This window comes from Mauremys reevesii, linkage group 9, assembly GCF_016161935.1.
Source record: "Mauremys reevesii isolate NIE-2019 linkage group 9, ASM1616193v1, whole genome shotgun sequence".
NCBI lineage: Eukaryota > Metazoa > Chordata > Testudines > Geoemydidae > Mauremys > Mauremys reevesii.
Genome location: NC_052631.1, coordinates 99,471,311 through 99,498,957, shown reverse-complemented (window position 1 = coordinate 99,498,957; position 27,647 = coordinate 99,471,311). Strand labels below are relative to the sequence as shown.

General features: G+C 48.3%; 1 long non-coding RNA gene across 1 annotated transcript; it reads left to right on the top strand.

Moving 5' to 3' along the window:
* The first annotated feature begins 1,276 nt into the window (after positions 1-1,276).
* Positions 1,277-23,359, top strand: LOC120372026. Its single transcript, XR_005584707.1, has 3 exons — positions 1,277-1,399; positions 1,513-1,688; positions 23,201-23,359. It is a non-coding gene; the product is annotated as an uncharacterized LOC120372026 (long non-coding RNA).
* Positions 23,360-27,647: the final 4,288 nt, after the last annotated feature.

Genomic DNA, 27,647 nt, shown 5'->3' with positions numbered 1-27,647 from the left:
CAAATCATCTTTTATTTTACATTAATGAATGAGGGTAACTTGGTTTGCTGCCATGGATGCAGACTCCCTCTGTCCATTTTAGGAAATGCTCTGGGTTGTCTCCCCACCAAGCATTGTAATGAAGTCGCATTAGTCTGCAGACCCAATGCAGCAGAGACCCAGGGATGTACTCTCTAGCAGGTACAAAAATGTATTCACTTTCCCAGATTTCCATTCCTGTGCTCACCAGCTCTCACGAAATGACGGTGGCAGATGGCTCTGACATGCGTCGTGCTTACACCCAGCAGGCAGGAAGCTGATTGAACAGATCCTCTGCCAGCTAATGTCAGCCAGTGCCACTTCACAACCAGCCGATCCTCTCCCTGCTCCCCTATACAGCCAGCTTTGTGAGGGCTGCTGGCAAAAACAACGATGAAACCCCCATGGATCCCTGTTCCCCAGAGTGCTCCTCCCCAGCGTTAGCAGCACACCTCACTAGTTCTAAGAGGGTGGCTGCGCCCCCCTCTGATGGGGTTCAGAGAACGTGCAGCGGGAAATAACGCTGACTCAGTCAGCAGGAACCTCCATGGCCATTTGCAGCACCATTTTGTCAGGGGATTATGCCACGCACGGCAGCTGCTCAAGGGCCTCCTCCCCATTCTGGGTGGCCTTGTGTCTCTTGGCTGTATGATCTTCCCGACGCATCCAGCGGATGCACAAGAGGCCAGGTGGCAATCTGCGATACTGCTGTGTAGCTGCATGTGCCCTGGAAAGCCCGCCCAGGCCTTTCTCTATAGGAATTACAGCTGGGAATGTTGATTCTCCATCCAAATTCACAGAAGAGCACAAGGTGTGTGGGGGGAACGGTTTATATGGCATGAGTTAAGATTTGTCGCATAGCTCAGGAACAACTGGGAAAAGCAGACCCACAAGTCATTTCTGCATTTTCCTCCCTTCAAGTGCAATCCTTTGTTTAAGCCTCCCCCTGGTCTTCTGTGGTTTATTTATAGCAGGTGCCACCACTTTTTCCTTCTTAAGTGAACGCTCGCACTGCTTTCATAGCTGCAGAAAGCCAACTTCTGCAGTCAGAACAGGCACAGCACGAGGAGGGCAGGGCAAGTTTCCCCTCATGCCGCCACCTGCTCTTTGGAAGGACCTTTGTGTTGGGTAAAAGGCAGTTTGGTCTCCATGGTGCATTCCAGCTTTGGACTCTGGGCTACAAATGCCAGCTTAGTACCATCTATTAATTTATGGGGTGTTTTTCTTATTTATAATATTTTAATGCACGCAGAATAAACAGAACCCTGGAGAAGAGCACGAAAGATGGAAATAGAAGCCAAACCCCTGTCGGAGGAATCCATGCAAATGCAAACTCCAGAGAAGAGCTGGTGTACAACCCTGTTAGCTCATCCTGCTAGGGGTGAGGAGCATCAACCTTGCAGAAGGCCAGCCCTTAGCATGGCTGGGACTAGCCCAATAAGAGGGCCATCAAAGCTCCACATTTCCTTAGTTTGTTTCTTCTCTTAAATGCAGAATTTCTTCCATAAAAGCCGAGTGAGACCCGTCATCGTTTGCTCGTGAGTGTGTCAGGCAAGCAGCATACTTCTCTAGTGCTAGACAGGGCCTCACTTCAGCCTGAAATAAGAAAGAGAATGGATGACTGGGATGTATGCAGCCAAGGGAATGGAAGGCAGAAGATGTCGTCGGGGGTACGTGTTCCTTTTCGGTGATGTAGACATGGGTGTCCAATGTGAGACCATCATAAGAACATAAGAACGGCCGTACCGGGTCAGACCAAAGGTCCATCTAGCCCAGTATCTGTCTACCGACAGTGGCCAATGCCAGGTGCCCCAGAGGGAGTGAACCTAACAGGCAATGATCAAGTGATCTCTCTCCTGCCATCCATCTCCACCCTCTGATGAACAGAGGCTAGGGACACCATTCTTACCCATCCTAGCTAATAGCCATTTATGGACTTAGCCACCATGAATTTATCCAGTCCCCTTTTAAACATTGTTATAGTCCTAGCCTTCACAACCTCCTCAGGTAAGGAGTTCCACAAGTTGACTGTGCGCTGCATGAAGAAGAACTTCCTTTTATTTGTTTTAAACCTGCTGCCTATTAATTTCATTTGGTGACCCCTAGTTCTTGTATTATGGGAATAAGTAAATAACTTTTCCTTATCCACTTTCTCAACATCACTCATGATTTTATATACCTCTATCATATCCCCCCTTAGTCTTCTCTTTTCCAAGCTGAAGAGTCCTAGCCTCTTTAATCTTTCCTCATATGGGACCGTCACAATATATTTCAACTTTTTCAAGTGAACCCCAATAACTAAACCGTAATGACTTTTGATCACTACTGAGCTAGGCAGTACAAGAACTTACAACTTAGAAGTGAAAAATTCCATACAACAGTGATGAGTGGTAGATAAGAAACTACTGAGGTGGATAAACAGATTAGATAAATTAATATGCACGACGAAAGATAGATTGAATAGATATGTATGGTGATAGCAAAATGGATTGGGTAAGGTAAGACCTCCTTATTAATCACTGAGCTCCCCCATGCCATAATGTAGAGAGCCACTCTGCAGAGGCTGGGAATAAGGTAGGAAGATTGTGGCTCTGCAGACGCAGCCAGCAGTTGCTAGAATGACAATCTCAGAAAAGCAGCTGGGGAAATCAGGGGTCTCTTAGACACAACCTCCCGGTCATCACTTACACAGATTGATGCAGTCACCCTGTTGTCACATTTCAATGGCACTTTTCTTCCTTCTTGCTGGAACGTGCCAATTCTAAAGGGGTGGACGCAGTTTGTAAAGCTGCCATTTTGATTTATTATCCACACCAGATGAAACCGTTTTAAATTGATTTTGGTTTTCCTTGCCCAGCAATGGAGCGACATTCAGAAGAGAAGTAGAAGTTTGTTTATGACCTGAAAAATCAGTAAAATGAAAAGTACTGAGACTCTAGTTACATCAGATGCTTATATAATCTCCCTTCAAAGTGTTTTACAAGCTCAGTCCCCGATGCAGCAATAAGAACCTCATATATGGACCCCTGGAACTTGTGGGTGCATAGAACTGCCTTGAGGTTTTCTCTGCAGTTGGGGAAACTGAGGCAGGAGGCTAAACAACTTAGTCAAGGTCACAGAGGGAGTTCCTGGCAGAGAATACAGAAGTTACTGGTATTCAATTCTGTGCATTACGTTTGAAAAATCTCTTAAGCATGAATAGTCTGCTCAGCGCTTCCCTCACACTTGGCATGATGATTCTTTCAGACAATATCCTTGGACTGATTGGTTTAAAGGTTATTTCAAAGGAATTTGTAACCATCAAGTGAAAACTCCTAGTGCCAGTAAAGCTGTCAGAAAAAAAAATCCACATAAAATGGTGACCATTTTAAGCATCACATATTTTCAATGCCATGCACCTATTGTGAGTCACCTCAGTCCACTTGGGTTTGTGGGAAGAGCTCAGAGAAAGCACAAGTATGGGCCTTTTTGTGATTTTTGCCGTATTCTCTCTCTCTACTGTGACTTCATTTGGAATATTTTAAGAGCTAGATCCAGCCTGATGCTATGATACTCCGGGGGTGCAGGGATATCGCAGAAAGACTGCGAAAGACAGATGCTGTCATCAGTTGTCAAGAGCAGCACTGAAAGATGTGGAACACAGAGTGTTTAACTTAGCTAACCTCTTGTGTACACTCAGGTTTTTTGCACCCTGCGCCAGCACAAACCACTAAGGTGCAGGCGATGCTCTGGGGCCTGGCACTGATCCATCTCATCTCAGTTTCAAAGCGGGGTTAGCTGCATGTGTGGAAGTTGTATTTTACCCCAGGGCAGCACAACTATGTGACACTCCCTGAGGCACCTCACCACTACCTGCCCTCAGCATGAAGGAGTCTTGCCTGTGCCTGCTGAGGATCAACTCTCTGAAGCTGCCAGCCCCAGGCCTCACTCTCTCTAGACAGGTAGTGACAGAGGTTTTTAAAAACCTTAGAGGTTTTTAAGGTCAGGCTTGACAAAGCCCTGGCTGGGATGATTTAGTTGGGTTTGGTCCTGCTTTGAGCAGGGGGTTGGACTAGATGACCTCCTGAGGTCCCTTCCAACCCTGAGATTCTATGACAGGCACACACCCACTCCCCCGAGCCCTCAGAGCATTCCCTGCAGTGTCCAGCCCTCCTTTTCTACTGATTGCATTCAGAATTACCAGCCCTGCTGTTCCCAAAGGAGAAGGATGCACCAGCTTGTAAGAGTCAACTCCAGACCAGCATTTGGCTTAGTACCACAGCACTGAGATACATTTATAGTGAAAAACAGAATAAGTTTATTCTTAAACAACAGAGATTCAAGTGACAGTGAATAAGGATATTGGAAACAAATGGCTACATGTAAAACAAAATCATAACTCATTTTCTCAAGACTAAAAATAACTAATAGGTTAACCTTTGGCGTAAAGAAGCTTCTCACCCAAAGATCTCTCCAGTGTTTTCTGCCAAGCCTGGCTGAGACCCCTGCTTTCATGAAGCAAAACTGCTGTCCTATTACATCCTCAGTGAAGGGTGCCAGGGCATGTGCGTGCGTACACACGCACACACACACAGTTTTTCTCTTCCTGTTAGTTTCTTTCTGAAGTCCCACAGTCCTTCATTTGCATTCAGTTCAGACTGGGCATGGGAGACCCACTGTGAATGAGACACTACTCAGTTTACATGTAAATAGATGCACATTTCTTGAAGATAGGAAACCTGCTTTTCACCTTTCCTAGTGACCTAGACACAGACTTTAAGAAGTGTCAGTATACACATACATAAATTCCTTACACAGTATCTGTACAGACATTTCACAACGATATTGATGATCAGAGCGGCACAGGCGTTTATTCAAGATCTCATGTGACACTCTTTGTGGGAGCTAAAATGTAAATCCCAGAGTCAGAAGAAGGAGGGATATTTCCCAGGGAATCCCTTACTGCTAAATGATGGACTAGCACTCGGCTGAGCGCTCAAGGGTTAACACATTGTTGTTAATGTAGCCTCACACCCTACAAGGCAGCACGAATGGAGGGAGGGGAGACAGCATGGCAGTCAGAGACAGAGACACACGCCGTGTGTGTGTGTGTGTGTGTGTGTGTGTGTGTGTGTGTGTGTGTGTGTGTGTGTGTGTGTGTGTGTGTGTGTGTGTGTGTGTGTGAGAGAGAGAGAGAGAGAGAGAGACGTGCATTGCCCCTTTAAGTATGCTGACCCCACTCTAAGTACACTGCCTTTTTAAGTAGATCAACAAGTTGACACAGCAGCTGCTGCCAGCAAGCTCCCTCCATCCTGAGCCCTGTCATGTCCTCCCCTCCCCCGCTCTGTGGAGATGGGGTACAGGACTGGGGGGCATGAGCTGGGGGAGGGGTCACCCTGACATTAGCACCCCTCTTCCCCTGCACAGCAAGCAGGAGGCTCCAAGGCAGAGGACAGGAGCAGCACATGGCAGTGGTGGGCAGGACACCTGAACTGCTGGCAATTGCTAGCCTGCTGGGTGGCTGCCACACAGGGAACTTAGGGGAGCGGGGAGCTGATAGGGGGGCTTCCAGCCCACCCTGGTTCCAAGCCCCCGCCAGCTAGCTCCAATGGGCTGCTCTTCCTGCAAGCAGTGGACAAAGCAGGCAGCTGCCAAACAACTTTATAAGGGAGCATTGCGCAACTTTAAACAAGCGTGTTCCCTAATTGATCAGCAACATAACAACGAAACAATGTTAACCAGGATGACGTTAAGTGAGGAGTTACTGTATTTTATTTATGTAGGGTTGGTTTTTTCCAGACTCAGTAACAAAGATAATGCTGTGAAAAGTGATATTTGTATGTTTAATATCACTTTTCACAGCACACTTGTTAGCTAGCTGGGAGGCTGTGATAAGTGATATGAACAAACATACATCATTTACAGCAGACGTACTAGCTAGTTAGGAGGCTGTGATGAATAATGATACTTGCAGGTTTGTTCATATCACTTTTCTCAGCAAGCGGGTTGGAGTGGGAGGTAGCAGGGGCCAGGGGTGAGGGAGCGGTGGCAGTGAGCCGCAGTGCCGTGCGGTTGCACTCAGGGGTCAGTGCCTGGTGCCGTGTGGTCAGGGCCAGCTCCTGCCAGCAGAAGTTGGCACCCGCTGCTGCGCAGCTAGGGCTGAGCGTCGGTACCCGGGGCTGCAGCCCTGGACCAGAGTGGCTGGAGCTGGGGGCCAGAGCCTGAATCCCTGCAGCTGGAGGCCAGGGCCACATGGCCAGAGCTGGGGTCAGCACCCAGTGCCATGCGGCTGGAGCCAGGAGTCGGTGCCCGAAGCCCCGTGGCCAGGCTCCTGAAGTCCTGCTGCTGTAGCCTGCCCCCCAACCCACCCCCAGGCTGAAGTCCAAGCCCCACTGCTCCTCTCCTCCCCCACAAGGTGGGTCGAGAGCTCATTTTGCTCCTGCAGCGTTGTGCCCCACCTGTCTCCAGGGGTGGCGCAGGGCAGCTCATCCAGGAGCAACAGGGAGGGAGGGGGCAAGGCGAACGCGTCACCTCCCCCCCTTCCCATCACCGCCCAGGAGGCTGTCATGGCTGCACAAAAAGCCCATGAGAAACTGCTCGAGTGGCAGGCCTTGGAGCCTACGTATTTAGCAGGAGGAAGGGTTCTAACGATCCATAGGGAAGCCCCCTCCCGCCCCAGTCCATGGAGACAGGAGCCGTGGCGCATGGATGGCTGCCCCTCTAACTCCACTCGCTCCATCGGGAGCCAGGCTGCAATTTGCTGAGTCCTCCTGCAGCTGCTTCGACACAGCCCCAAAGGAGACAGCTGGAACGAGCGGCGGCGGCAGCGGCATCAACTCCCGGTGGAATTTCCACATACAAATCTGCTCGCTCCGCAGAGGACGGTGCCCAGGAGAGCCATCAGCGCCTGGCTCCATCCCCAGATCCCCACAGAGGGAAGACCCCATACAGAAGTCCCTACGGGGCCCCAAGGAAGGGGGGATGGTGCCATGGCGATGCTATTCCTCCCTTCCCACAGGTTTCCATCTGCACGATACAGATCAGAAATGTAACGAATGAAAGAAGAGGCCCTACCGAGTGAATCTAGGCCCTGAACCAGAGCACACTGAGTCTTTGCATCGACCTCAATGGGTTTTGGACTGGATCCACAAATCTTGCATTTCTTAAAACCGTGAAGAGAAGCATTTTCATACACCCGTGGGCCACTGCCCTGGAGCCTCACACAGGATGGGGGTTCACCGTAGGGCAGTGTGATGCGGTGCTGTACTCACTGCAGGTAGAGCGCCTCCTCCTGGCCGTTCTGGGGAATAGCTCACCAGGTCAACACCTCTCCCTGCGCTTGTCTCTTTGTCTGCAGCCTCTCTCACGCTCCAGGAGCTGCTGCAGCCTCTTCACGACTCAGCCCTCGGGCTAGGTCATTATCATGGTTTCCCCTTCGAGGGGAGAGGAACGTGTCTCCTCCCAAACAGACTCAGGCAGGCTGCCTATGCACTGCCCTGCCGGTGCCACTTCCCCAGAGGCTGGTTGGGGACCCTGGGCATAGGCGCTGACTCCGTGGGTGCTCCGGAGCTAGAGCACCCATGGGGAAAAATTGGTGGGTGCTCTGCACCCACTGGCAGCCAAGCTCCCCGCCCCAGCTCACCTCACCTCCGCCTCCTCCCCTGAGTGCGCCACCTCCCCACTTCTGCCAGCGCCTGCAGCCGTAAAACAGCTATTTCGAGCCGTAACAAGCTGTGGGAGGGATGGGGGAGGAGTGGGAATGTGGCACACTCAGGGGAGGGGGAGGAGGCGGGGCTGGGGCGGGGATTTGGGGAAGGAACCCAGTAGGGGCAGGGAGGGGGCAGAGTTGGGACAGGAACTTTGGGGGCGGGACAGGGGTGGAGTCAGGGTGGCGGGGGTAGGAGAAGTTGGCGCCTATGAACCTGGGCCCACTCTCTGCTCTGGGTTCTGGCTCACGGACAATCTAGTCAACAGCCAAGGCCTTTTCCCTCCTGGACCTTGATTCAGTTCCCTGAACCCTGTCCCAGCCTTCTGGCTCTCCCTTCCTTCTCTGCACTCCTCCATCTTCCCCAGGAGGGACTGCAGCCTTTCCCAGCAGCCCCTTCAGTGGCCAGTTTCCTGGCCTATATAGGCTCCACCTCTTCCGCTCAGGTGAGCTTCCTCTAATTAAGGCTTCTCTCTGGTTTAATTGCTCCCAGCTTGCCGCCTAATGGGTTAATTGGCCCCACTGGCCTGCCTTAAGCCCTTCAGGGCAAGTGTGGGGAAGACACCCCCTCGCAGGCAGCCACATTCCTGGCACTGTGTTACACTACGCTGCCCTGTGGGTTTGGGGGTGAGAACAGGGCACAGATTCCCTTCCCAGCCTGGCCTGGCCCAGCCCTTCCACAAACCCACCTGGAGCTCCGGGGAATCTCTGCAGTGTGAGGGAAAGTGGGTGGAGAAGTGTACCCCTGTCTCCAGCCCCCCAGAGTGAAGGGGTGCTGGATCGGACTCCCCAGCCCAGGGGCAGAAGCAGAGGGGACGCCACAGCTTACAGAATTCGACAGCAATTGTACTGCCGCTACAAATCTTTTTTTTTTTTTAACCTTCTTTTCATTTCTCCCAGTGGTTTCAAGGTTTTCAGAGGAAAGTCTGCGAGTCTTGACTTGTGGGTAACCAGTTAGGGCTTGCGGGGAAAGCGAGAGGGGAGGAGAGGAGGAGAGAGATCTGCTAGATGTGCCAACAATTGCTTTTATCCCTTCCAGATGAAGGGGAAGATCATGTTATTTGTACAGCACAAAGTTCCAGATTTTCAGGAATGAAATCTGAGAGCAACATGTCGACGTACTGCTTGAACTGTCTTGAAATCTACAGTAGATGTTGTTCTTTGTGCTAGGAAACATTCGAGAGGCCAGTACACTCGGCTAAGAAAAAGGCCTCATTCGCACACTCCCAAGTGCTGGCATTAGATATCCCGCCGATAATAGTCTCCATGGCTGCCCCAAATTCTCTTTCCCACAGACTGCCCCAGGGTGCGTGACTCTGATGTGCTCACTTACTTGTTCTTTATTTTCACAGATAATGCTTTTTACCCAATATTCTGGTTTGGGCAGAAGCGGAAGGGAGGAAGAGGGAGAAAACAAAACGGCCATTTATGGCAATTGTTGATCATGAAAAAAGTCAGTGGCTTGTTACCCAGTGGCTTCCGAGGCTTCAGAATTCACAGGAAATACCCCAGTCCTGGGAATTATTTGTGAGTGCTAAACATCTGCAGGCTGAACATTGTAGAAATGGTGAGGTCTGTATCATTAGTGGTGTTACACAAACTCCTACAAGGCACAACAGAGATCAGGGCTCTGGTGTGCTAGGTACTGTACACACATTGTAGCACCAGATAGTCCCTGCTCTGAAGAGTTTACAATCCAATGTGAGGAAACAGAGGCACATGCCCACAGTCAGCCAATGGCAGGGCTCGGATTAGACCTTGGTCTCTGGAGTCCTAGCCCACTAAACCACATCTTAGCAGCCCTCTCCAAGAGAGGACATGCCGGGGCCTAGCAGACATGCTTCTCAGTGCAGGTTTCACCAGATGTGGAAAGGAGCAAGCCAGAGAACCAAACGCGGCCTTCACAGCCGCAGCCTGGAATCTGCTCCGGTGCTTCTGAAATTCATGCCAGGTGTAAGAGAAACCAGCGCCTCCAAAAACATCCAGGAGAGGAGGGAACCCCCACCCCTAATCACCTCCTTCAGCTTTGCAGGCAGAGCCCCACTGAAGAGAGTGCACCTGGGAATAGCCCTCAGCAGCCCATGCACCTCAGCAGGGAGCATTTGCCCAGCTTCCCTTTTGTTCCATCTCTGCCCAGGCAGTGACCAAACCCAGCCTGCCGCTGCGGGAGGGGAAGGAAAAAGTCTCTCAGACAGTGGCCACATAGACCCCGCAGGGATGGAGTCAATGCTGGGAGGAGGGTGGGTGAGGGAAAGAAGGTGCCCCTATGCCAAGCTGGGCAGAGGCCTCTCCAGCTGCTCTGCCACCACGTGGTTACGAGTGCTTTCAGGGCTGTGGCAATCTGGACAAGCAAGACTTCAACTGTCTCTGTGAAACACAGAGCAAAATCCCTCACTGGGTGGGGGAAGAGATTGAATCCCCAAATCGGCATCAAGCGACTGAGAGGAGTTCTTTCAGCCCGACCGCGAGGAGTTCTGTCAGCCCCTCCAAGTCTCCTTCGGTAGGATCAACAGCTGATGTTCATCTTCGAGGGATCATCCTCAGGATTCTATTGGGGAGGCCCCACATCCCTGAATCGTATTCACAAGCCTCAAAGTCGTCTTTGGCGCACGTGTAATATGTCAGCATCTATTGCAACGGGAGGGCAGCGTGACCCACATTGCAGGATGAGAACAATCAAGTTTGCCCTTTATTCAGAATGTGGAAGCTCTAGGAGGGACTTCCTCAGTTTGAATTATCATCCAGACAGATTCCAAAGTGTCTCGTTATTCTTCCTTGCTGTTTTCATGAGCTGTTGCAATTTTCATTCCTCATTGTTTTGGAATATGGCCCATTAAAACCGTCACAGCTTGACAGCCTTTCTCCACCCAACAGCCGCACACAGTTTTGTTGGATATTGTTCACACAGAGTTTCTTGGACATCATTCATCTGCTGTTGAATGTTGAGTGTGAAAGTACCAGAAAAAAAAATTCTCATCCAATAGCTTTTGGTCTGAACAACTGGGTAAAGGTTATCGATGGATAATTTTTTTAGTGACACACCAACGTGTTTGTTTGTTGAAATGCACCCAGCATTGGTAAAGCATCATATCCTTCTCCTGTACATCCTGCTTTCTCATGACAGAGGTCTAAAAGTTGCAGTCATTGTTGCCAACTCTCACAATTTTATTACAAGCCTCCTGATATTTAATGTTTTCCTTGAAGTCCCAGCTCATAAAGTTACATGAGAATCTCAGCTATTCCTGATTGCAGAGAAAAGCTTGAGAACATGAACCCTAAAGGTGGGAAAAAAAACAAAAAGCAAAAGTGAAATCGCCCAATGAATGAATTTTGAAAATGTCATGATTGTTAAGCTAGTCTCATGATGTGTTGGGGCCTAACTCATGGTTTGAGAATGTGCCGGGGTGACAATATTGAGACATTTATTTGCAACACCGAGTGCAATGAGTACTTAGGAGCATGAGTTCCAGTGATTTGCAACGTGCTTCTAAGTCACTCCATGAGCTTTTGCAAATGCCAGTTTTGATTACGGATAGGAAAGCCCTTTCATTTTAACCCCCCTTTCCTGTGGTTTGTAATTTCCTCATATGCTCCTGTTGGGCTGAAAGAAACACAGCAGAATTCACACTTCACTGAATCCTCATTTCTCTTTGCAAACTTGCGTTCCTCCAACCTCTCAGGGAAGATGCAACAGCAGATGCTGCCATCAGGCCCACCGTTACCTAACAGTTATTTTGTTCCCCAAATAGTTATTTTGTTCCCCAAATAGACTGCAGTTGAATGACTATAATTCTATGAACTATGACCATAGGTAAACTAAGCCAGCGTTTCTCAATGACCAGTCCATGGACCAGCACCGGTCCCGGAGATCTCTCTGACCCAGTTTAGGAAGGCAGCAAGCCAGTCCCTGCTATCAAAAAGGCTGAGAAAAATGGAACTAAGCTACAATTAAAATGTATGCACGAAGTACATTTTGTGATCCTCACTTTATTGCTTTGCGCTCACTTACTTGCCAATTTGCACCATTTGGCAATTCACACAGGTCCCTCGGTCACTGCTGGGATGCAGAGATAGATCCTGCACTACTGAAGTCGCTGGGAGCTTTGCCACTGACTTTATTAGGTGCAGAATTGAGCCCTGAATGAGGTTCTGCTCCTTGGCTAGCAAATTCTCTCTGCGCTGTTGTGCGCTTTCTGACGGTCCGTGAGCTTTTGAACATAAGAAACACGGAGGTAAGAAAGTGAGGTTCTAATGAGCCTCTTTATACATACAAAAATGTCTACTCTAGCAAGGATAGGACACCCGGTGTTGCCAGTCCTTGCAATTTTACTGTGAGCCTTGCACTACTTAATGCTTTTCTTAAAACTCCATCTCCCAGAGTCCTGCGATCACATGAGAATCTCGGCTTTCTTTTAAAATAAAAATTCCTACCTCTCATGGTTGCAGAGAAAAGCTTGAAAACATGGCCAGATTGTGGCTCAGAAACCAAAAGGCAAATAAAAAACTCCACTTTTTTTTTTAAATTGCGGGATTTTTAAGTCAATCTCATGCTACTTTGAGGCCTGACTCATGCTTTTTGAGCACTTGGGTTTGAAATTCACCCCTGTGCACCTTGACTGATACAGGATCCTTCACAAGAGAAAAGCTGGGTTTTGGCTGGTACTTTTGAGCATTATTCTTTGTGAAAGTTGTAATCAAGTATTTCTAGCTATGTCACTCGATACCAACATTGTGCTAAACCATCAGCTCCTGCCTGGTTTGCCTGAATCTTCCTCTTTACTATCTTTTGCCAATTATTTAGTCTTGTAAGGGTTTCTTCTTCCTATCCCTAATGAAGCTGATATTGAGCTCTGCAGCACAGCTGTTTGAACTGAGCAGGAGCGGATGGGACTCTGCAAAGTCAATCAGTGCCACTTCTTCATCAGTTAGGGGATTCACTCCTTGTTGCATAACAATGTAAGGCTCTAACATGGCTGCTGCTAGGCTGGGGAATAAGAAAACTGGGATTGAAAGTAAGTCATCTACACAGCAGCAGAGCACAATTAAGCCATAAGGAATAGACTAGGAGTTCAGTCATAGAGCTGAGTGCTAGCAACTCCTGAGATCTGATACTGATGCCCACTGTGGCGTTGGTCACACCACCTTTACCTCTCTGCCTCAGTGTCTTTATTTGTTAAAAATACTAAGCTGTTCAACAGATGGTTTTCTTGCTGCAGTAATAATTCCCCGGACATGGGAGTATTTGCTCGATCCCCAAAACATAATGAAAACATTTTAAAAAGAGAAGCATCCTGGATATTTGTGTTGATCTCCAACTAAACCTTTCAAAAGATGCTCTAGAAAATGGAAAAACCAAAGTTCAGATTAGCTTGGAAAAAAGTGCTGGTGCATATTTGAACTGGGTTAATCCATCCCCATGGAAGGACAGAACATTGATTACCAAGCAAGAACTGAAAAATAACAGGGGGAGGGGAGAGAAACCTTCACAATTCCTGCAAAGGCTTAGAACCCCATAGCTAATTGCACCCAGGGATGCTTAGCAAATTAACTTTTGATTAGCACTTAGTATAATTAAAATACATAGCAGAAATGGAAAAGGAATGCTGCTTATCATACAGATCCTTTTGCTAACCATCACATTTATCTGAGTAACCTTTGCTTCATTTATCAAGGTAATTAGCACCCTGGCCTCTGGTGAGCAGAACAAAGACGCCCTGGCAGGAGCGGTTGTCAGACTGCTGTGCTGGACTAGCAGAGATATAAGGAAGTAGCTCTCGTGTAAACACACAACACCCGTTGAAAAAGCTCAGGGCCTCATTTCTCTCTCCCTTACACTGGGAGGCATTGCAGTCCATGCAGTTATAACAGTGCAAAGAGCAGAAGAAGTGAGGTCAAAAGCAGCCTATAAATATTTACACTAGATTTCCTGACCTACCTTGAAAACCTGTAGCACTTGAACCTGCATCAAAATGTTTCTCGGGTGGTTTATTATTTTGTGTAGTATATTTAGGCCTGAAGTGATTCGCTCACAGCAGAAGATTTTTAAATAACTTCTCACTGTCAATGATTTTTTTTCCCAACTAGAATCAATCAATTTCTTAGCTCTCAGAAAGAAAAAATAAACAACAACAACAGAGCTTAGGGAAGAGTTTTCCAACCCAGCTATGATGGGCTTCTTTAACTACAATGGAGCTGTGCCAGTTTGTACCAGCTGAGGATCTGGCCTCCAGGTTTCATGATACTATTAAGAAGCAGCAGCTTTAGAGAGAGAGATTTTTTAACAGAAGCAAACCTCTTTCTAATGGACTGTATCCAGATGTGATTGCCAGGCAATTTTGCCAGCCCTAGAAAACATGGTAGTTACGTTTTTATCTCACACTATCAAAATAAGGTCAAGAACAAACTGCAAAAAGTTGAAAAAATATCAAGCGAAGCAATGTAAAAGACCTCATTAAAATGCACTCAGATCCATTTGAACAGTGTCTGGGGAATGTACTTATCTCTCACAATCAGACACTAGAGTCACAGAAAGGCGTTACATTATTCAGTTATAAATTGGATTAGTAGATTGAAATCACAATAAGCAGATGCTTCTATCAAATATTTGCCAACTGTTAATTCTGGCAGCCCATCCCGCTGCATGCCGTTAGGGTAAATCACAGTCGCTATAAGACACTCGCCATTTAAAAAAAAATTAAAATGATCGTTTTTAAAGTTTTGGAGCAGCGTCAGCAAACAAGAACATTTCAGTCTGGCAGCCGTGGGGGCTGCGTTTGCCAGCTCATGCAGAGGATATGAGAGATAGTGTAGACAATAGCACATAGTCATATTATAATGCCACGTTTGTTTCCCATCAGAAGTGCCCCTCACCCCAATCCTCAAGGCTGGAACATGGATTTGGCTGGATGACAACCCGGTACGTTTCACGAATGGCCCTCATGTGGGGAAAAATCCTGCCCATCTTCAGAGTTGTAGCCAGGGACTCTGGAGAGGCCAAGCTGCTGGCACCGGAGGAGTCAGAACTCCGAGGGCTCATAATTCAGATGAGGCCTGTTCGCATTGACTTCAATAGGAGCTGAATCAGGTCCCAAGTGAACATGCAGGGCTAGAGTTGAGGTTAACCCCCTACAAATGGCACAGGCTCAAAAAGCCCTACTTGCAAGTAGGGAGTATACAGAGACCTAACTGTCCCATTTAGAGCCCCTTGTCTCCCTGCAACCACAGGGTTAATCCTGCCTGGGCTGACTCAGCCTTCTGAGGTAGAAACACTGAGAAGCACTGAGGTGTCGCATCACCTCCCTCGGAAGCATCAGCCAAAAATCCCTGTCCTGTACAGAAGAGACATTGTGTTTGGGACCCAATCCTGCCGTTTGCTGGTCCTCAGCCATTGGGAGTAGAAGGTGCTTAGCTTGTCTGCAGCTTTGGGGCCCTTCCTTTCTTTCCAAGAATTCAATCACAAACCACACGTTGTAGTGCCTGGCGGCCATTGGTGCTACTGGTTGTTGGCCTACACGGATCGTTAGTGTGCAAACCTCAGCTCATGATGATTCAGCAACAGTGATAGAGGAAGTGAGCCTTAGACAATAGCTTCCCCTTGACCATCAGCACGGATGCTGGGGCAAGTGAACTGCTGGCAAGAGGAAGTCACTGGTTTAGTTCCTTCCTTTGCAGTCACGCATTTATTGTCGTCAGGGCAACTTCAGTAAAGGTGCCGCAGCTTATATAACGCTAAACAGCGCAGCGGGCCAATGCCAGACCACACTTCCCCGTTCTGCGGCATGTGATGTTTCACAGCTGACACGCGTTGTGCTCACGTTTATTTCTTTGACGACCGCAATGTGGTCACTTCAACTTCAGCTGCCAGCTGAACCCATAACACAGGCTGAGTTATTTTCCCAATCGGTCCTTCTGTAGGTCTACGGGAAAAGTCTAGGATGCTCGTGCGGTTTTTTCCCTTTGATCGGATCCTTTCATGGTGGGCCACTTAAAGTAACCGGTGAGAGTACAAACCCTTTTATGTTCAAATGGAAATGACCAGCGCTCTGGCAAGATCCAGCTAAGCATGTGGTCATGGTTCTCAAGCTGGCTGCATCCCCAGTCTAGGTGTTTGCCTTTCACTGGTTCATTATAAAGCTTAAATCGAAACACAACTTGGGGGAAGGTGGGAGGCAACGTTCAGTTATCCCTCTGCTCGGCACTAGGACCGATCAAAGGCCTGGCTGCCTTTTCTCTGCAGCCACATAGCAGATGGCTCCATTGGTATCATGTGGGATGTAACATGCAAGAAGGCAGCACTGTTAAGGTGACGTCCACAGAACTGGCTGTAAGACCGCAGGTCTGACTCTGTGCTTTACGCCTCCCCCTCAGATTCTGGGCTGCTCTAAAACAGCCCCTGGTGTAAGTTAGAGGAGTGCTTCTGGCAGCACATGCTACAGGCCTGGCCCGTCCCACCCCAGTCGGATCTGACATACACCGTACCGCAGCGGCGCTTGCAGGGAGAGGCAGGGTTGGGCCACTTGCAGTGGTTCTAGGCTCGGAGTTCATGGCCAGAAGGAACCACCAGAGCATCTAGCCTGGCCTCCAGTGTATCACAGGCCACCGACACCACCCAGCCCCTCCCCACTAAACCCAGCTCCCGAAATCAGACCGAAGTATCACTGCCCACAGGAGTCTAGACAGTCACGGCCACAGCCAGAGCCCTGGGGGGACCAAGGCCCCAGCAATTGCAGCGAAACGATGAAGTGAGACACACCCAGAGAATCCTGGCAAGTGACCCGCACCCACATGCTGCAGAGGAAGGTGACCCCCCCACCAAAGCTTTACCCTGTGCCCGCCGCGCCGGCGTTCTCCCCTGGCTTGTCGTGGTGCACTAATGGCCCCTCTACTCGGCCAGATTCCCCTCTACCCAGCTAGGAGAACCCCCAGAGGGCATCAGAGCAGCACAGTGGCTCCCAAGAGCACCACCCCCGGGCGCAGGAGGCACTGCCAGTGTCTGGCTGCTCTCCATTTGCTGGAGCCAGCCCCAGGGCACACAGGCAGCTAGGGACTGGACAGATTCCTGGGTGGCCCCGGGAACTGGGAGGGCATACAGGTGACCGACAGCCGCTTTTGTCCATCACCTCTCACAGGGCTGTGCCAAGCCCAGCTCTAGACACTTTGAAGTGCACAAAATTGATTTCTTTTAGATTGCAGAAAATATAATTAACCAAGGAGGGGCACTCTGAGGGGTCACACAAATCAGGGCTGGTTCAGAACCACAGCTTTGCTCGCATATCCAACAGCCTGCATGTTAAAAATGCATCTGGCTTGGTTTTAGATCTAGACGCTAGGTGTGAGCCATATGCTTCACAAACCATGTCTCCCAGCTGAGCGTTACACCGCATGGATAACCTGATCCACAGCTACTAAGGATACTAAAGAGGAAAAAGCTCACACCCCACACCAATCCCATCACGCTGCTTAAAGTGGAGATTAGGCACAGTCTCTGCGGTGGTCGCAGAATGTGCTCCTAGTGCTGAAATCCAGAGCTGATCTGTCACAAAGGCAGCTGTCAACTTAAGTATTCTGGAGGCACAAGTTGCTACATTTTACGTAGCCCTAAATCACTCAGTGGCTGGTCTCTGCCTTTAGACAGTGGATGCAGGGAAGTTGTAAATTAATCTGTACTCCCCTCTCACCTCCCATGTTTGACCTTAAAGAATGATTCCCATCTTGTTTTTAACGGGATGGCAAATTTGCTTCATCCTCTTTCTGATGGTTCCCTCAGGATTCCTGCAGCTCAATAGTCCGAGATAATGAATCCCAGCAATGCTCCTAGTGCAGTCATGACACACAGCGTTGACATTTACATGTTGTGCTGAAGACGTTTCCACAAACCGGAGGACTCCAAGACAGAGCATCCGTACACTGCTCCATGAACACCATACCTCACGCTCTTCGGCCCGGGGCGGGAAGGGTATTTAGTTGGTGCTCTGCTCAGCCTTGCAAAGCCTCAAAGGTATGTAAGCACCTGAATACCTCTGAGGCTCAGGTCCTAAGTGACTAAGGAAGGTACACTGAGGAACCTCTATTCCATAGACCAGGGGTAGGCAACCTATGGCACGAGTGCCGAAGGCGGCACGTGAGCTGATTTTCAGTGGCACTCACACTGCCTGGGTCCTGGCCACCGGTCCGGGGGGCTCTGCATTTTATTTTAATTTTAAATTAAGCTTCTTAAACATTTTAAAACTCTTATTTACTTTACATACAACAATAGTTTAGTTCTATATTATAGACTTATAGAAAGAGACCTTCTAAAAATGTTAAATGTATTACAGGTGCACGAAACCCTAAATTAGAGTGAATAAATGAAGACTCAACACACCACTTCTGAAAGGTTGCCAACCCCTGCCATAGACTCTCAGTGAGACGTAGGTTCTTAAGTGCCCTTTGGAAATAAGACTTAGTCTTGCAGCATTAAGTGAATCAACGCTTAAATACATGTAAAATCTGGGCCTTGGTCTCTGAGGACTGGGGTCTATCAGGGATCTGCCAATACAGCACCTCGGGGAACAGGTCAGAAAGTTTCTGTCAAAACAAAATTTTGGCCAAAAAAAAAAAAAAAAAATCACGATTATTTTAGCCAAAGCTGCTTTCTGTGCTCCCACAAGCTCTAGTCCCTGCACGTGTGCTAGCACCATGCAGTGTAGACTAGCGTAGTGGGCTCTAGCCAGTCTCCAAAGCATTACCTGAGACACCTGGACGTGACACGTTGGTGGCAGTGCAAGGAGCTGCTTTGCATTCCTAGCTGAGTGTCCCCAGACTTCCAGCTTTGACACAGTTTCTGAAGCTGCGGCACCCTCCCTTCTGGAGCTTTGCGAGTAGTGGCCCTGGTTTTCAATGTCAATGTCAAAACACTTTTTATGGCAACAAGGCCACAAGATACTGATGCACTTTGCATCCCGACTCCTTTCCTCGATCTGGAGCAGCAGAACAGATCAAGTACTGAGCTCTGCCTCTGGGCCCCTCTTCCTCCCCTCCTCTGGTGACCAAACCTACCCACCCCGATGGCTGTGCACTGACTGGGCCAGCAATCAGACTCATACTGAGCTGCTGTCTCCTGCACATGAGGACAAGCTTTGGCTTAAACAAGGACTGGCTACGTGGTGAGCATGAAACAGGGGCATTCAAAACATTTCATCCCGGAACAGCAATACGTGTGGAACATCGTGTCGTTATAACACCCCAGCATTCTGACTGTTGACACAAAAAGTGGGGTCATTCCAGGCGTCCTGAGGACTTAAAAACTAGTGCATTGATGACCAGACCCACCCCTCCGAAGGGCTCTGTCACAAGGCCTACCACCAAATCAACGCAGGTACTTACCGGATGGAGAAGCAGATGATGTTAAGCCTGACAAAACTCAGCGTACTTCTTCCAGTGCAATAACTTGATAACCACCAACAATCAGGGGAAGTGCAGCACGCTCTTTGCCATCATCTGTGAGGAAATTAGCCTTCATAAATGGCTTCTGACCAGCCCTTTAAATATGTTGTGCAGGTACAGTAGCATGATTGCTCAGCAGCGAGCTACTTCCTTTCTGAGCCTCTTTGCCACACTGAAGCTGGGTCTTAGCGCAATGAACATCAGCTGGAAACTACTGCCCAAGGTTAGGCAGGGCTTCCAGTCTGGTGTCCAGACATGCTAAATCTGCCTGTGCCATCTCTCTTTCTTCTTTTGCATGCTGTGAGTTATAAGGGATCGGATCTCCCTTGGCGGGAAGCGTATCCTGATAGTGCTGGAGTGCCCTCGCGAACGGTCACTGTCATGCTTCGTGACAAAGGCGATTAACGGCTGCTGAGAGCCGTTCAGCGACACCCTGGAGGGCGCGATATTCAGCACAAGCACGTGGCGAATACTCGGTTAAAGCAAGGGAATCTTTACAAGGATTAGAAGGAAGTGAGAAGTCCCAAGCTTCGGTGCACTAGACACGCCGTTCGGCTCGGTATTTGCAGCCTTGGTAGCTGTTACGTGCTCGGGCTGGTCCTGTGGCTCTGTGTGAACTTGTGAAGAGTGGTGTAGATCTCGACAGTGCTTGCGGGTCTCAGGGCCCCGTGGCTGCTTGTGCTGCCCGCACCTGGGGAAAACGGCATCGGGAGCCAATGGGCACTGATGAAATGGTGCCGTGGGGGCTGCTTAGGATGGGGGAGGGGGGGGCACATCCTACTGTCCTATTGCAGTCTTGCAGGCAATAGGCTTCTGAATCAAAGCCCACTGAAGGCAATAGCAGCCTGAGGGATGTGCTGGTAGCAACCCCAAGGTAAAGGGGCTGCAGCAGCCTCAGGCCATACGCCATCCCCAGACACCCCCTGCTAGGGCAGTTCCATAGCCCCTGTGTATTGCTGCAGCAGAGCCGAGCCATGGCCCGAGGCGTTTCATGCAATGCCAGCAGAAAGCACCTAAAGCGGGACGGGCCTGAGTCATGCATTGACTCCAGTGGGCCTTGGCTCAGGCACTATACCACGGCATAGTCACAGAGCTGAAGGCCCGAAGGGGCCAACAGAGCACCTGGCCCGACCTCCTGTATAGAACAGGCCACCAACACCCCCCAGCGCCTGCACACTAACCCAGCCACCAAAGCTAGACCTAAGTATCAGCCCCAGGAGACTAGCCTGCTCCGTGCCACAGGCAGAGCACTGGAGCGGCCGAGGGCCCCCAGTGCCTGAGGCCCCCGCAGTGGTAGGGAAATCATGAAGTGAGATGTACCCAGAGAATCTTAGCAAGTGACCCACACCCCACCCGCTGCAGAGCACAGCAGAAATCCGGCGAGGTCCTGGCAATCTGACCTGGGGGAAAACTCCTTCTCAGCCCCACACCGGGCGATCAGTTAGACCCTGAGCAAAAACCAGCCAGAACAAGCACTTGAGAGAGAGAAAATGCTCAGTATCCCCTCAGAGCCCTGGCCCTCCCCATCCAACGGCCCAGCATTGTCCTTTAGCTTAACTAGCTCTTCATCCTTCCTGGCGTTTACCTCTGGAGCAATCAGCCCCTCTTAACCCATTTTTTGGTTAGGGCTACACAAGCCAAGATCTTCCAGTCTCCTCTCATAAAGTAGGCCTTCCATTCCCCTGATCATCCTAGCAACTCTGCTCTGCACCTGTTCCCGTTTGAATTAACCTTTCTTGAACATGGGTGACCAGAATTGGACACACTGTTCCTGCTGAGGTCTTATCAGAGCCTTGTACAATGGCATGAATACTTCTCTCTCTCCCCTGGAAATGCCCGGCTTCATACAGCCTAGGATCGCATTTGCCTTTTTTGCAGCCACATCACATTAGAGGCTCATCATCCTCCTGTGATCAACCCGCACACAATGCTTGTAATCACCCTCATCTGCTGCAATTTAACTAATTATTTCCCATGTGGTACCATGTCAAATGCTTTACTGAAGTCCAAGCCTATTAGATCTGCCACATTTCCCTTATCTAACAAAATCAGTTATTTTCTCAAAGAAGAAAATCAGGTTGGTTGGGCACAATCTATTTTTGGCATTATGTCCTATTTTCCATTTACCTCCATGATTTTAATTATTCTTCCTTCATAATTTGTTCTAAAGCCTTGCATACTACTCCGGTCAGACAAATAGGTTTGTAATTGTTAGGATCACCTTTTCCCCCTAGCTTACATATAAGTCTGACATTAGCTAGTCTCCAGTACTATCCCCAAATAGATTGACTAAAAGTCCTTGCTACCCAACTAACAATCTCTCTCATGTGCCCCTTCTTTCAGTGTTCTGGGATGGAAATTATCCAGTTCCCCTGATTTGAATGCATTAAGATCTTAAATTTGTCTTCCATCAGATGTGGTAATTTCCATTTCTGTACAGTCATTTCCATCATGCCCATGTTCCATATTATCATCCATACTGAAAACTGACACAAAGCATTCAGTTAGTTTTGGGGCCAGATCTGGATTATCTTTAAGCTCCTTCCCATCCATACTGCATAGCAGCCCAACCACATCCTTTCTTATTTCTTCCTTATTTATATATTTAAAAACTCTCTTTCAAGTTCCTTGGCATGAGCTAATTCAACTTGACTTTTAGCAATTTTCACTTTATTCCTACATTTTCTAAACTCCAAGATGTAGCTTATCCATCCCTTTCCCCGTTCGCTATTGGCTTTGCTTACTCCTAGAATAGACAGCTGGGTCTGGAGACTTTCTCTACAAGCTTTTTGCTTGGGATGCAAATTGCAGATAGTTTTTGTGTAGATGAGTTAAAGAAATTCAAGTCTCCTCCACATTTAAGTCTCTGAGCTCTTCAGTCCAGCTAACTTCTTTAATTCCCTTCATTTCCCACAGTCAGCCCTTTGGAAATCAAAATCACAGTTTATGGCCTGGTCTTAATGATTCAGTTTAAATTAAATGGAAGAATCAGTTTGTGATCACTCGATCCACGGTTATTTCCCGCAACCAGCTTTTCTGTGATGTCCTCACTACGTTCCAAAGCCACGTCTAAAATTGCATTGCCCCTTGTTGGTTCAGTGATGATTTGACAAAGAAACTATCCAGGAATAACTGGGCCTTACTAATATCCGTAGCATTTATTCTCCGATCTATAGCTGGGAAGTTAAAGGCTCCCATTATGACACAATTCCCGGTAGTATTCCTCTCGCTAATAATATAAAAGAGACCTCACCTCTATCCATAGCCAAGTCCAAGGGGAGGGGGGTTCTCTAGCAAACCCCTAACACTACCCCAGTAGAACCTCAGTGACCATCCCTCCCAAAAGTGGTTTTGGCCCAAACATTCTGTTTTGCCCATACTGCTCCATCTTATTTCTTTACAGGTTAGAGCATCACTGATGTACAAGGCTACCCCACCACCTCTCTCTCCTAACCAGCACATCCACTCTGGTGTCTGTATTCCAGCGCTGAGTGCTATTCCCCCATGGCTCTGGGATCCCTATAACAGCCAGTTTGACCTCCTGTACCCATAGCTCCTGCACTATGTTCTTGGCTTCACTCAACATTATTTGAAACCCAAGGGCAGCCTGGAGAGTTTCTGCACACCAAGAAAGACAGTAATTTGTGAGCCAGGTGGTTAGCAGCGATCAGTCTATGATCATATCAGGAGGAGCAGCACGTCTAGTGGATAGAGCACTGGATTGGGAGTCAGAGACCTGAGTGAGTTACGTTCCCAGCTCTGCCACTGACCTAGGATGGCCTGGGGCACGTCCTTGCCCTGCTCCCTGCCTCAGTTTCCCCTCCCACCATTTGTCTGTCTTGTCTATATAACTCTTCATTTTCATTTGGGGCCTTGAGGACCTATCATACTAACGCAGACTAATAACGACATGTCAGATCTACATACATGTGACATGTCTACATCTCTGTCTCTGCTCTAGCTACAGTGGCAATTAGCTACTTGTCATAAAAGCCCTGACATGTCTGGTATTCCACCAAAAAAAAAAAATCAACATTCTGAGTCATTTATGCTGCTACTTTCATTTTTTTCCAGCTGTCCTTCCCACTGGAACAAACACCCCAAATGGTGAGAACTACAGGCCAGGAATGGCAAGTTTATCAGATAAAGTCCAGATGAGGCTTGCTCAGAAAACAGCCTCGGCCGTTAAGATTTAGCTTCCACAGACATCATCCAATATTAAACATAAACATTGAAGGCAACAAAATGTCTGGCAGATCTTGACCTGACATGGCTGTCTGCACCGCACAACAAACTCGTTTCACACCGAGTGAAAGGTCACGGCTTTAATCCACTCCCTTGTGGAATGTACACAGATGTCACTCTGCTTAACATATGTAATTAAACAGCCGCTCTGTTTGGTATTCATTCCATGTTTATTTTCCCATTTGGTAACAAAGTGGATTTTAATATAATATGACACTGAAGGAATACAGGCTGCTGCAGACAGTCTAGATGTTTCAGTAATTCGCAAAACCTGTGGCCTATAAAGATGCGGCGTCTACGTCTGTTGTGGTTCAGATCCATCAATTCTTTCTTTCTGGGGGTGACGAAGGGAGGAGAGGTGGGGTGCGGTGGTGTGAGGGGTCTTAAATACCCAAATAACTGGGAAATGACCTTGGAAAACACAAACCAGTCCCACAGTTATTAAATGTGTTGGAGATAATATACAAATAATCAATTCCCGAGGCCCCTATTGTAATGGTAATTGCCACAAACCTGGAGGCCTCTGGGAGATTTGGATCAGTACTTCTGCTACAAAAGGCTCCGTTTCTGGGCACTGCGAATGCAGTGCAGTGTAAAGGCCGTATAGCCCTTCTGGCTTCTAACGGAGCTACTGTAACTCTGAGAGAGCAAGGAGCTGGTGGGCAAAAGTGTTGAAAAGATAGCAGCTATTCAACAGTGAAAGAAACGCAGCTGCAGACGGGGGCTCCGCTTGAAGAAAGACAGAGGGTACAGATAGGGGCTGGTCAAAAAAAGCCTCTTGAAACTGAAAGGCCTGTGGTTTAGGCTGACAGGAAACATCAGTGCGTGAAGTCTGACAGAGCCTTCACCACTGCCACAGAAGCCACTCTGCAAGCGGCAGTTTGAAAATCTCTGCTCCAAAATGACATTGAAGTTATCTGAGGCACTAAGTTGATCGTGTTCCTCAGACATTTGTTTTCATTAACATTAAAACTGGTTTATAATTTGACCATGACCTCTAAATAACCCAGTTTCCCATCACATCCTGCCATATCTTATTTCTCTTTGACTCATAAAATGCTCACAAGCCAAGAATCGCTTAAAGGGGTCCTCTCAGCTTAAAACAAAACCCAAAAGCTAAAAGGATTTTCTGATAATGCACCTGCCAATAGTTGTGATTTCACAGTCACGTCCTCCAGTTTTCATGTTTTCCCTCACTTGTTGTGTAAAACAGAGAAGAAAGTGACTGCCTGACCGTACAGAAGAAACTGGAAATTGACACTACACAAAGTGCACAAAGGGAACAAACAAAAAAACAACGGAAAATGTTTTTTAATTCTGATCTCTTTAAGTCACAGCCATCTTAGGAGTTACTTGTAAGAAAAAGACGGTTACTCACCTGTAGTAACTGGTGTTCTTCGAGATGTGTTGCTCCTATCCATTCCATTTAGGTGTGCGCGCCGCGCGTGCACGGTTCTTCGGAACATTTTTACCCTAGCAACACCGGCGGGCCGGCTGGGCGCCCCCTGGAGTGGCGCCGCTATGGCGCTGTATATATACCCCAGCCGGCCCGTCCGCTCCTCAGTTCCTTCTTTCCGCCCGTGACGGCTAGTAGGAACAGTGGAGTGCTCCCTTACCTCCACAGCCCTAGCGTTCTCAATAGTTTTTCCTATATATAGTTGTTAATAGTTTGTTAGTTTTCTCGTTAAAGTTGTATAGTTAGTTGTATAGCATAGTTGTTAGGGAATTAGAGGGGCTAGCCCTCTTCTTCCGCCCCGGTGCGGGCTTATGCCCGGGGCACCGGGATTCAAGCCCTGCGTGGCTTGCCAACGGTCCATGCCGGTGAGTGACCCGCACGACTCTTGCCTCCGCTGCCTGGGAGAGTCGCACCGGTCAGATAAGTGCCCCATTTGTGTGGCTTTCAAGCCGCGTACGAGGAAGGAGTGGGACTCTCGATTAAAACAGCTCCTGATGGAGTCGGCTCTCCAACCTCCGGCACCAGCTCCGTCGGCGCCGAAACCGGCCTCAGTGAGCAGCGCACCGGCAGCACCGAGCCGCTCCGGTGCCGGCGCGTCTCGGCACCCGGCACCAAAGACCCGGCACCGCTCCCTCTCCCCGGGGAAGAAGCAAAAGGTGCCGAAGACGGCAGCTGCCAAACAACAGCACAAGCCGTCAGCCCAGCCGCCACCGACTACAACGGTACAGGCTGAGGCAGTGCACAAGAAGTGCACCGGGCCGTTGACTCCGGCGCCGCAAGGGCCGTCGAGTCCGGCACCGCCCGGCTCCCCGGTGCCGACCGAGGAAGAGCTGAGGCTCCCGTCTACGCCGGAGGCGTTCGCAACGGCAAGGGAGCTAATTGACCTCACGGATAAGGGCCATCAGCTACCGGCGCCGCCGGTACGGACTCTAAAATCCATGGGAAAGCCTCTGATGATGCGCCCTCCTTCTCTCGGCCGAGGTGATCGGAGCACAGATAATCTTTCAAAGAGAATGTTAAGTGTTTTTAAGGGTGAGAACAACACACATTTTTTCAAGGGAATGTTTTTAAAATTGTAATAAACAATGTGTGACATGGCACTTGGCGGCCTAAAACGCATAACTGTGTCCCTAGGGCTCCAGCAAACATAGAGCAAAACAACATCAAGAGGTTTATTTTCAAAGGGACCCAACGTTTAACAAAATAAACCACATTTGATTCACACAGACTATTTTATTTAAACATAGTAAAATCACTCGCTATATAAACATGCCACGAGCTCTTCGGCTGCTTAGAGCAAAATCTCAATGACCTCATCTTGGGGGAATGTCCTCATTGTCACAGGCTGGTCAGAATTTGCTTATTGAGTCAATTTTTGCTTTTACTTATTAATCAGCTTTGCCACGATGAAGAATAAGTCCCAGTCTTCAGTGTAGAATAAGGATCCTGGAGCCATCACGCTAACCGTACAAAACCAACTATCCCTCCTAAACCATAGAGCCTGAATATTTTATTAGGTGCCACATTTGCTTTATGCCAATTGGCTTCCTAGTAGTCTAATGTTTGTGAAGAAAAAAACCAAAGCAGACCAAAAAACCCAGTGTCCTTCCTTGGACTTTATGGTTCAAAATTTCTAATGGCTTCAATCCAGCTTCTGATTTTGCCCCACGAAAAATCCTTGCATTGGAGTTTTTGCCAATGCACTGGCACAAGAGTCAGTATGTTTGTGCAAAATGGATACACACGCCAGACTTCACCCCTTGCACGTGCCATTTTATGAGCAAAATGGGAGTTTACAGTTGAAGATTTGGACCAAATTTTCTAAGCTCCCTCCGCTTTGAACATCTGTTCTTGAAATTTCTGCTTCTTCTCTCAGTTTTATTTTTTGTTCTTTCAGGAACCTATCCCACAAATACAGAGAGATTTTGTGTCCCTAAACATTCCAGGCAACCTCACCCACTCATCCCACCGCACCCACCCAGAGGAGAACGGCACAGGCCCTGTTATTACTAGCTAAAACAGCAAACAAAACACAAGTATGATTTTTACTTACATTGGCAGCGCACATAGTTACTTTAAGGATCTATCACAGCTTGCATTACAAAGCACCGGTTTTCAGGCTTACAATTTGGTACTTGACCGTTCTGCACATATTAGGCTGCAATTTGGTAACACTTTTGTCAATCACTAAGCTGCAGTTTAACGCTAAGGCCAAAGAAATGGTTTTCTGTAAATGGAGGTACTTTGGGAACAAACTTTTATGTTTAAAAAAATAACTTAGCCTAGATGTTAAGCTCCTTGGAGCGCGGATTGTGCATTGTGTCCTGCGCATAATATGAATTAATCACCGGACTGGAAGTGGCAGAGGAAAGACTGAGAAAATGACGTTAGTCTAAGGAAAAGGCTGATACAGCCTGCACAGTTTGAGAATAGCTGAGAAAGGCAGGTGTTATTCATAGATTCATAGACTCTAGGACTGGAACGGACCTTGAGAGATCATCGAGTCCAGTCCCCTGCCCTCATGGCAGGACCAAATACTGTCTAGACCATCCCGGATAGACATTTCTCTAACCTACTCTTAAATATCTCCAGAGATGGAGATTCCACAAACTCCTTAGGCAATTTATTGATACAACAGACCCTTCTGTACTAGAATGGAACTGGGAGGAGACCAGGAGGAGCTTAGTTGAGGATGTTACTCTGCAACCCTAAAGAATTGACTAGGGGACAAGTAGAATTGTCTATTCAGTGCTCTTGGCAGGTGCAAAAATCATCTGGCCAGTCTGTTCTGGGGGTCTTTTCTGTAAGGGTAGGTGCATT